Here is a 10,400-nt window from a genome sequence, read left to right on the forward strand (position 1 = left end):
TCATTGATCGATACAAATTGTAGTGTAAATCACTCTTCAGTTTTACTTTGAATGAGAGTCTTTTTTTTTCAAAAGAGCGATTGTTTGTTCTAGTTTTGTTTTAGTCTAATTTATAACTATAGATTCGAATATATGTGAAAGGAAAGAACCTTTTCTAATTCTTTCGTTATGAAATTCTGTTTGATGACAAATGAATATATTTACAGGGTTCGTACGCTCCTTCAAAACTCCTCCAATACTCCTTCGTTTAGGAAATTTTTTTGAAGGGCCCTTCAACCTCCTTCATTTTGGTTTTAACTCCTTCAAAACTCCTTCTTTTTTAGTTCAAGACTATATAATCTTCCTCTATGACAGTAACTCATAATACTTTGGATCGACAGCTAACTTTGTCACAAGGGCGATTTTAATGTAGTAATTTCTTGTATTTATTTTGTTCATAATATAAAGATGTGATTTACAAATTGATCTTTGTTAAGTCATAAAAGTTGAAGATGAAAATTTTATTAGAAGACTAAAACATTTCATAAGTGAAGTAAAATATGCTGAAATGGTGCTTGACTATTTTTTCAAGTTTTATGATTATTGTTTTTTCCTCCACCACACTCTCAGCAGCAAAAGCCAGGTTGTCTAATTATTATTTAAATATTTAAAACTGCATAAGTAGATGTACTACATTAAGTGATTGTGTTAAAAAAAAAACAATTGTTTAGTAAATCACAGTTATGATATAGTATAAAGGGTCATCTACAAGCGATGCCATACCTTGAGGAGGAGACCAGTTCATGAAATTGTGACAAGGGGAAGAGAGAGAGTGACAAAAAGTGACATCACACAGTTATTGTATGAAGTATGAAGTGAAAAGAGGGGCGCTTGGAACGAGTGTGAGCACTGAGATCTCAGGTCTATTGTACTATCCCTGCTTAGACTACTAAATTATCCCAGTAACCGAAATAAATTTCAGCAGTTGCCTAACCGAAATTCTTGGCAGTTCCCATGGATCTACATAGTGGTATCCCAAGTGCTCAAATCTTTGCGCAAAGTAGAAGTCACATTCACATAGCACATGAATTGAACTTTCATCAGCTGCATCACATCCTCTACACGAAGGATTGTCGGTAACGCCCATCAGATTAAGATGCCTATTAAGAGAGCAGTGTCCAGTTAGTAACCCAACAGACTTCTTGATCTCATTCCTACTCAAGTTAAGCAGTTCCTTGGATCTAAGCCAGGGAGGCTGCTGGTTCAGAGTCTTAGCCTGACTTTGAGAGTCGGACTGAAGCCACAGGCCATATGATCCATCCATAAAAAGGTTCTTTGCAGTAGTCCTTACTGCATTGTAGGGCAGGCTCGGGTCCCATAAATGGTGCATTGGAGCCCTGCTTAGCTAACTGATCTGCCAATTCGTCGCCCACAATGTCATGATGACCAGCAACCCAGTAAAGAGAAACCCAATTACTGCCAGCTAGTCTTACCAGTGCATTATGGCACTCTCAAACGGTTTGGGTAGAGAAGCAGTCTTGATTGAGAGCTTTCAACACAGCTTGGCTATCAGAGAATATTCTGATAACCTTCCCGCTTATGCCTTGTTCTAGGCAGTTATTTACACAAGCCAATAGGGCTAAAGCTTCTGCCTGGTCGACAGTAACAAGCTTCCCTAATGAGAAGCACAGATTTGTGTTATTGTTGCTGCAGTGTGCACCAGAACCAGTTCCAGATGCAGTCTTGGAAACATCTGTAAACCAGTTTTTGTGCGCTTTGCCAATGATATTCTGTATACCCTTCCATTGCTCTCTGGAGGGAAACACATTGTTATAATTGGCATTAAAGCTGAATTGTTTTAACATCCAGTCTGAAGGCACACAGTTTATCGTACAGAGACGGGTAATGAGGGGATTTCCAGAGACCCATGAGCTTGAGGCGGTACGCACACAGAATCGCCTCCAGTACACTTATTGTAACAATATATTTATAAAAAATATGACATGAGACAAGAGGAGGAGTTAGGTGAAGTGTGACACTTTGTGATAAAGGGAAAACCCCTTTTCAAATAAGTTGAAAAAAAGTGCAACACTATTTTTATAACAGCCCATTAGTACTACTTCAAAACCTCATTTTACTCCTTCAAAACTCCTTCATTTTATTTCAGAAGTTGAGTACGAACCCTGATTTAAAAATGTTGTTTTGTTCAACATTTCTAAATAGATCCCTCACTTGATGGTTTTCAACTGATGTTAGGTACCTCATTTCAGAATTTTCCAGTGGGGTTAAAGACTACTTGCCCAATGTACATTAAATCAAATAGGTTTAACCTAGCTGAAGAGCCCCGCTTTAAAGTATTAATTCAGGTTGCACTAGTATTAGTACATTATAAAGTTTCAAAAAAAGCTCTGATTTGTTTCTGAGACAAGGGGGAAAAAACACTTTTCTCCAAGAGTGCATACTTTTTAAATTATTTAATACAATAACAAAGTGCAGGGCTGTGGAGTTGAAGTCAAACTGATTTTGGGGTAAAGAAGTCGGAGTTGTTCGAAAACATGCCGACTACGACTCTGGATTTCTCTTTTTTCTTTAATTTTCACTGGCTCTAATTTCAATTTTTAAAAAACTGATTACTAATTAGTTTGATACATGTATAAAGACCTACTAATAGGAAAATAACTGTCATTGTGGCAACCAGGTGGCTTGATACTTTATCAAACTTTGTACCTACGATGTAGTCTTCTAGCTTGTTAATTTTTTTAATTTATTAAACTGATAGCAACCATCAGCAAACAATTTTGTTGCCTAACATTTTCTAAGTAATCACTTTCACATAAAAATATTGTATTTTTTAACTCCATCTCAGTTATAAAATAGTAAAAGGAATGTGTCACTTGAGCAAGTTGGGAAACTTCTGACGGTCTTGGTAAATTCAAATAAGTGTTGGTACGAAAGCGCAAATCCAAAAGATCCGATAAAATATAAATATTTTTTCTTAATCTAAAGGCTTATTGAAGAAAGCTTGGTTATCACTAAAAAGTACAGAATAAAATCAGTACATGATTTATTGGTTACAACACTCAATAATTGTAGTTAATCCTAAAATCTTCATATTAAGGTTAATTCTAAAGCTGCCAATAAAATTAAAAATAAAATTTAGCCAAGAAATGTAGGCATGGTGAAAGCTATTCGTGCAAAGATGTATATTGCCGCACTTTGTGTAAAAATTGCTCCAGGCGTATACATGTACCCAACCTCTCCCCGCAATATAGTGCAATTTTTTCGTTGAGATTTTTAAGATGAAATTTAAGATTTATTATTCCAGAAATTTTTCAGAGTTAAGGTATTTCAACTTTTATATACATTGAAATTAAGTTGAGGTGTCACCCACCAGATAGGTGTCGCACGGGAGAGGGGGGACCACCCCCTCTCAAGAAAAGTGTTTTGGTTAAGCAAAGAAGTTTTTTTTTTCTCTCAAGGTACAGCTTTTAAAAATTGAAAGCACAGGATTTGATCAACATCTATTTGTTAAACATTAAAAAGGAGCAAATTAATCCTTCTCTTTTTTTTTTTTTTTTTTGATATGGGATTTTTAAGTAATCACATATTAGAAATCACAACTATTGGATAATTTGGTTTTCAAATTGAACTTCTAACGTTGTATGCACCTTAAGTTTACAATAAAATACAACACAATAATTTCATAAAAAGGAATTAATATTTTAATCTCTGTTTAGTAGTTTCCCCCCCTTCCTTGAGGGGGTATTTGAAAAATAAATAAATAAAAAGCTGGAGTCGGTGGGACGTTTAAAAATCCAGGAGTCGAACATTTTTCTTCCGACTCTGCAGCCCTGCAAAAGTGGCATCTGACTCTAAGCCTGGCAAGGCTGGTCCTAGTAAATTTATCAGATTGTGAGCCCATTATACACCAATTGCAAGTACCAGATACCATTCGATGAACTATTCCAAATCATAGACATGCACAAAGCTTCAAATTGGGGGGGGGGGGGGGTACTACTGTACCAGGAGGTTTAATCCTCCCCCTGAGGATGGCTCACATACTTGCTTACAAAAATTGTGAGTTAAAAAGCATTTTGAGCAATCATGATTGCTTATTGCTTTCATTTCACCATCCTTGATGTTGTGGTTCCTTTTTCAGCTTCGACCAGGGACACCAGCACCACCGGCCTCTGCCGGCGCGACTCCGAGCACTGCCTCCTGGAATCCGTTTTTCCTGGTTGGTGGCGTCCATGTCCTACACACACGCACACACACACTCATACACACAAGCCTTAACACACATACACACACGCCTATGTGCATACACACAGGTCTACCCACACACACAAGCCTACACATACACACACGCAGGGCCGGATTTGGAAGTGTAGAGGCCCCGGGGCAACAAAGGAGTGGAGTCCCGTAATCAGGGTTCGAAAAGATCATCATATTTTCAAAAATATCCGATACTTTGATAGATATTCGAATACTTTGATATATTTGTATATATATCCTATATTTTTGACCCGTGAAAGTTAGGAAATTTTGTTACAATTTTTTGAGGGGGCCCCTTTGTTGTGGAAGCCCCAGGGCAGTAGCCCTGCCTGCCCTCTCCTAAATCCGGCCCTGCACACACGTTTCTAGTAACAATAGCCCCCAATGAGTAGGGTCCTATCGCAACTCATGATTACAAAACATATAATTTGAATTCAAAATTACAGAATTCAAATTATCTTTTTTTTTTTTCAAAGCTTATAAGTTTTGACATTAATGAACCTTTGATTGTAAATTATTAGCCATTCTTTTCACATTGTAATAATGGTGGTACCTCTGCACCCCTGGTGCCACTGTGCACAGGGTCAGACTAGCCATGTGGGCTTTCAAACAAATGCCCGGTATGCCAATCTATACCATTGTCTTCTATCTTATGGCAGTTTTTTTTTTGTATGAATTTTTCTTGATTGAAAAATGTAAGTCTTTTTTCACTTGCAAAAGAAAATATCGGAATGGAAAGAAAGCTAATTAGACCTCCCGTAACTCTTATTTTCTTCTCACACACAATGTGGGGTTTTTGCCACTTTTATCTTGATTACCATCATTGTTGGGAAAAATGGAATAGAGGGTCACTTTTTTTTTTTTTTTGAAGTTGACTGATGTGAAAATAAAACTTTAGAAAAGAAAAACTGGGAGAGGGTTTTTTGCAGTATTTTTATTAATACAGCAAATAATAGAAGATCAGAAACTAGGAAGGAAAGGGAGAGGATGTGAGGTCCCCAAATCTTTTCCATTAATTTTACTACAACAAATGTATAGTATGTAGCCTAGATGTACGGACTTTGTCTTTGAGACTTTGATTTTGAAAAAATTCCGTGGAGTGCTCCCGAATCTCATTCTTTCTCCTATCGTCATCAAAGATAGCCTGCAATTAAGTATTTCAAATTCTAAAAGCTTCCAGCTCTTTACACATGCATCCGAGAAACTCCCCTTCTGATCATTGCAGAGCGACTAAAATTTCATTTTTAGCACTTTAATTTAGAAAACTTCCAGGGTACCAAGCTCATCAAAGATTGTCTAAAATTTCTTTTTTTGGGAATTTAATTTAAAAAAAACTAGTATGTCGTGGCCATCACAAAACTTTCTTCTATATCTTTCTTATAATTCTGATCCCTCCCCATGCTTGACAAGGAAGCAATAATCCCAACAAAAACAAAATTACACACGCCAAAACTTGACGACCATCCCAATTCCCAATTTATCTCAAAAGCAAAGCAAAGAATAAAAATTGAAAATTATTTTAAAAGCCTTGTTTAAAATAATTGCAAACATTTAGTTGTTAACAAACACAAGATAGCAGCAGTTAAAAAATTTAAATCATCGCGATTTTCTGGTCATTCTCCAGCAATTAAAATCATGCAAAATACGCAGATGACAGTCTTTTACGATTTATCTTTGCTATTGTTGCATTTATAAAGCTATTTTTATTCACAAAAAAAAAAAAAAATCAACCCCCCCATGGAGCGATTGGCACCAAAATTGAACCAAAGAATGTTTACATATGGATTCACATTTATTCCAAATTTCATCCAGAACGTAGCATTTCTTCGTGAGATATGGCACTCACAATGAAAAAAAAACGAACGTTCGATTGCGCCAGGCCCTTTTCAGCTATTGACGCCAGAATAGAATCAGCTCGTTTACCCTCTAAGGGCTACTTGTCGATAAATTTTTGATTCCGTTCATTATTTCTTGAGATATAGTAATCACAATTGATGTCAGATAAAAAACATTCTATAGCTCAACCCACGTTTGAGCTATTGACACAAAAATTGAATCAGGACCTGTACCTGTTTGGGAGAACATACGGAGCAAATTTTGTTTGATTCCGCCAGTTACTTCTTGGGTAACAGCAGGCACGCATAACTCAAGAAACGTCCCATTGCTCCACCCCCCTTGGAGGAATTTGCGCCAAAAACCAATGGACGCAAGTTTACATAAGGGCACATATGTGTACCAAATTTCGTTCAATTTCATGCGGTAGTTTTTGCTGCAGAGCGTCCACAAAAACTGGTCACACACAGACAGACATTTTCCAAAAATGGCCAAAATGGACTCAGCACATCTCAAAATGTTTGAATCCGTCAAAATTCGAAAATTTGCACGAATCCAATATGTTCTTCTACATATTAGATACAGAAGAAAGTAAAAAAAAAAAAAAAATCAGGAGAGAGTCTCCGAGCCACCTGATAATGTCATCGAAGAGCATCTACAAAATACTAAGAATTTCTCCTCCCCTCATCATAACTGTCTAAAACTGCATTTTTAGAGTTAAAATGTAAAAAAAAATTCTAGGGAGACAGCTACTTTAACCTTCTCTCTTCCCCCCGTTCCCGCTCAAACATAATCAGGGATAATAATAGCGTTTAAAATTTCAACTTTAATGAACAATTGGGGGACCCCAAACCTAACCTCCACCTAATATTAGTAAAGATCGCCTAAAATGCGGTTTAAAGACTACAAATTCCAACCATATCCAAAAGTGGGATCCAAATTTTTCCTTTTCTAACATCACCAAAGATGGTCTAAATCTGAGTTTTTAGAGCTGTAATTTAGTAATTTAGAGCTGTAAATTAGATTTTTTATTTAATATTTATTAATATTAAGCCTCATTTTAGGGTATTAAATCAACTTAAAATGAAGAATTATTGTGTGTTCTAATTAGAGGTGGGCAATGTCGTTCTTTTAAATGATCCGTTCATCAGAGGATCGTTCATTCTTTTGATCCGTTCATTTAGCTCGTTCATTTAAAAAAACTGCAGGTGATCTCTGCATGACATACTCACGTACGTTCGGTATGTTTCGTTAGAGTAATATTCTTTATACTAAGGAATTAAGGAAAGATAACTATAATTATCTAAATATGCTATGAAAAATGAATCAAAATACTTTATTTAGGTGTAGATGTATAAAGGGATTATAGTTCCATTTTGTAAGATATTTCTCAGTTGCAGAATGGTAAGATATGTTTTCCATTCCAAAAATCGCAGGCAAGTTATTAAAAAAAGTTATTCAAAAAATTAAGTTATTAAATTTTTTCAATACAGCACTGTATGTATACATATGGTATTACCAACAGACCATGTATAACAAAAAAAGTAACAACAAATACATCGTTATCTCAGCCGGAGGTCCGGATAATTTAATTTAAAAAAAGTATCCCCTAAACATTAGGTAGCTTCAAAATCATTCCACAGTACCAATGAGAACAGAAAAAAAACCCACAACACTTTTTTAAATGGGGGAAAAAATAGACAGCAATATAATCCTTTTTTAAATTTCTGGATATTGAACGTTAAATAAGCAACTTCAAGTAAGTTAAAAATAAAGCCAAATTAATACAGATGGTAGTTAATAGGGATGTTATAGATAACAAAAGGATGGTCAGAAATGTGATGAGAGGTATTTTTAGAAAAAAATTTGATGACAGAAAGCATGAGAATGATTTCAGCAGTTGCGTGGAACAGGAAGTGGGGCATTTTGTTAGTAGTCCAAACAAGTTACACAAAACATAACTAATGGATACATTGGAAAATTGCAAATGAACTGCAACGGTTTAAAAAAAATGATGAATAAAAAGCAGAAAGGGTAAAAGGTTCGAAAAAATATATTTTACTGCACTGAGAAAAAGGAAATTTGAGATTAAATGAGAGTTTAAAGTTCGAAGATTTTAAAAATGTGATTTTATCATAAGTGCATCAATACAATGTTCCAAACTTCTCACCGTTCAACAGAATGGTCATTCATTTTTTAAATGAATGAACGGATCCGTTCATTTTAAGGATTCTTTCTTTTTGACCCGTTCGTTCATGAACGACATGTCTCTAGTTCTAATTATCCCTCGACTTTTGACTAAAGTTCAAATTGTGCAGAATTTTAAGGGCTTTAGTATGATGCAAAAACCTAACAAATATGACCTTTTTTAGATTGGATACTCTCAAATTAATGATTTTCGTTTTAATTGGAAACAAATCATTGAATACTTTTTTTCTAAGCGAAAAGTTCATCCAGGCACCCTTGAAACCATGTACACTGCTTGAAAATGCTAAGGAACTATTACGTTATTTTGGAATAGTTAAGAATAGATAATGATTAAAGAAACAGAACGAAATATATAGTTACTAAGGAGGATGTGCCTTTATTAAATAATACAGATATTACTGTATCAATGAAGTAAACTTAAAAATAAAAAAATAATAATACTTAAATGATTTTCATACAACCACAAAAAAATGATCTAGATCACAATGATGGAGACAAGAGTATCTTAATATGATGTATGATTACCAGGGACGCTAATGCACAATATACATCTGTTTTCCATACTCCCCACTAATTATTGAGGAATGCTTGGGAGATGTTTTCCCACTCCTCTCTTAATGCGGATTTGAGTTCTTGTACTGTTTTGGGAGGGACGGTTCTTCGCGCAACCCGTCTGCCAAGAGCCTCCCAAGCAAGTTCAATTGGATTCAAGTAGGGAAAGTAAGCAGGCCACTGCATACAGAGAATGTTTTCACTTTGCAATGTGTCTGACACTTCAATGCTCCAGTGTGACCGTGTATCGTTGTCCGTAAAGAGAAAGTCTGGACCTAACGCCCCCCTAAAAAGACGAACATAGTTCATCATAACATCTCTGCAATAAATTTGCAACTTATCGCTTTCTTATTCAAAAATGTGAAGCGGTGTTCTGCCATTGTGCATGATGCCTGCCCACACCATGACGCCTGGGCCGTAACGATCACGTTCACAAACAAATTTTTGTGCTTAATGTTTTCCACGCTCTCTCCACAGTAGTTGATGACCAGAATCACATGTCACACTGAAACAAGATTCGTCAGAGAACATCACTCTAGACCAATTCTGACGATCCCATCAACATGTTCCTTACACCAGCGTAATCTCTCTTGATGACGGCGTGGTTGAACTTGGATGCAATGTACGGGCTTCCCTGCATACAAACCGACCTTATTTACTCGCTGTGAGATGGTTCCTGCAGGAACATGCATACTGGTAGTGGTTGTTGTATTTGCAGCTATCTGTCCAGGAGTGAAATTTCTGTTCCTTTTTGCCATGTGGGCTACATAGTGATTCTCTGAAGGTGTGGTGCTCCTACCACGACCCCCGACATGCTTTTGAAAAACATTTCCACCAGCGGCCTTCTTTAATCGGGAGATGGCACTTTTTGATACACCCATTGCAACAGCCACAGTGGTGACACTTTGACCTGCTTCCAGTCGTCCAACTGCTCGTCCACGATCGTAGATACTCAAATGATGCCTTGCTGACAGCTTACTCTTAAGTATTTCAAGAAACAAACAGAATTTCAGAGAAAAACCTTTTTTAACATCCAGCACTATTTTCGTTAAAAACCAAACAGCATGAATTTTCGTACGAATCTTGAGCATGTATATACTGTCTTTTATACAGATAACGAGTCTTGGTCTACCACGCCATCTGAACTTAAATTTATTTCCATTGGCCAGGTGGTTGAGGTACAAATTTGCATAAATTACTTGTTCCTTAGCAATTGTCCAGCAGTCTATATAAAATTTCATAATGATCGGTTTAAGTAGTTAAAGCATGAAAAGGTAACAAATGGTCACTTTCGCGTATATAATATTAGCAAAGATTATCATGCTATGGCTTGAGTTTCATTGCTAATGACTTCAGGAACGTTACTCGATCACTGAATTGGTTACTATACGTATGAGGTTTTTAAATTTTTTTGTCAATTATTTTATTCCCAGTCCGACTCTGATTGTGTGCATACCTATGTTCAAAATCCCTGTAACCTAATTAAATTAGTAGTTTTCCTAGATTGATTTAAAAGGGAGGGGAGGGGGGAGGAGAAAGAGAATAAATGAACA

The sequence above is a fragment of the Uloborus diversus genome, chromosome 4 (assembly GCF_026930045.1).
Source record: "Uloborus diversus isolate 005 chromosome 4, Udiv.v.3.1, whole genome shotgun sequence".
Taxonomy (NCBI): domain Eukaryota; kingdom Metazoa; phylum Arthropoda; class Arachnida; order Araneae; family Uloboridae; genus Uloborus; species Uloborus diversus.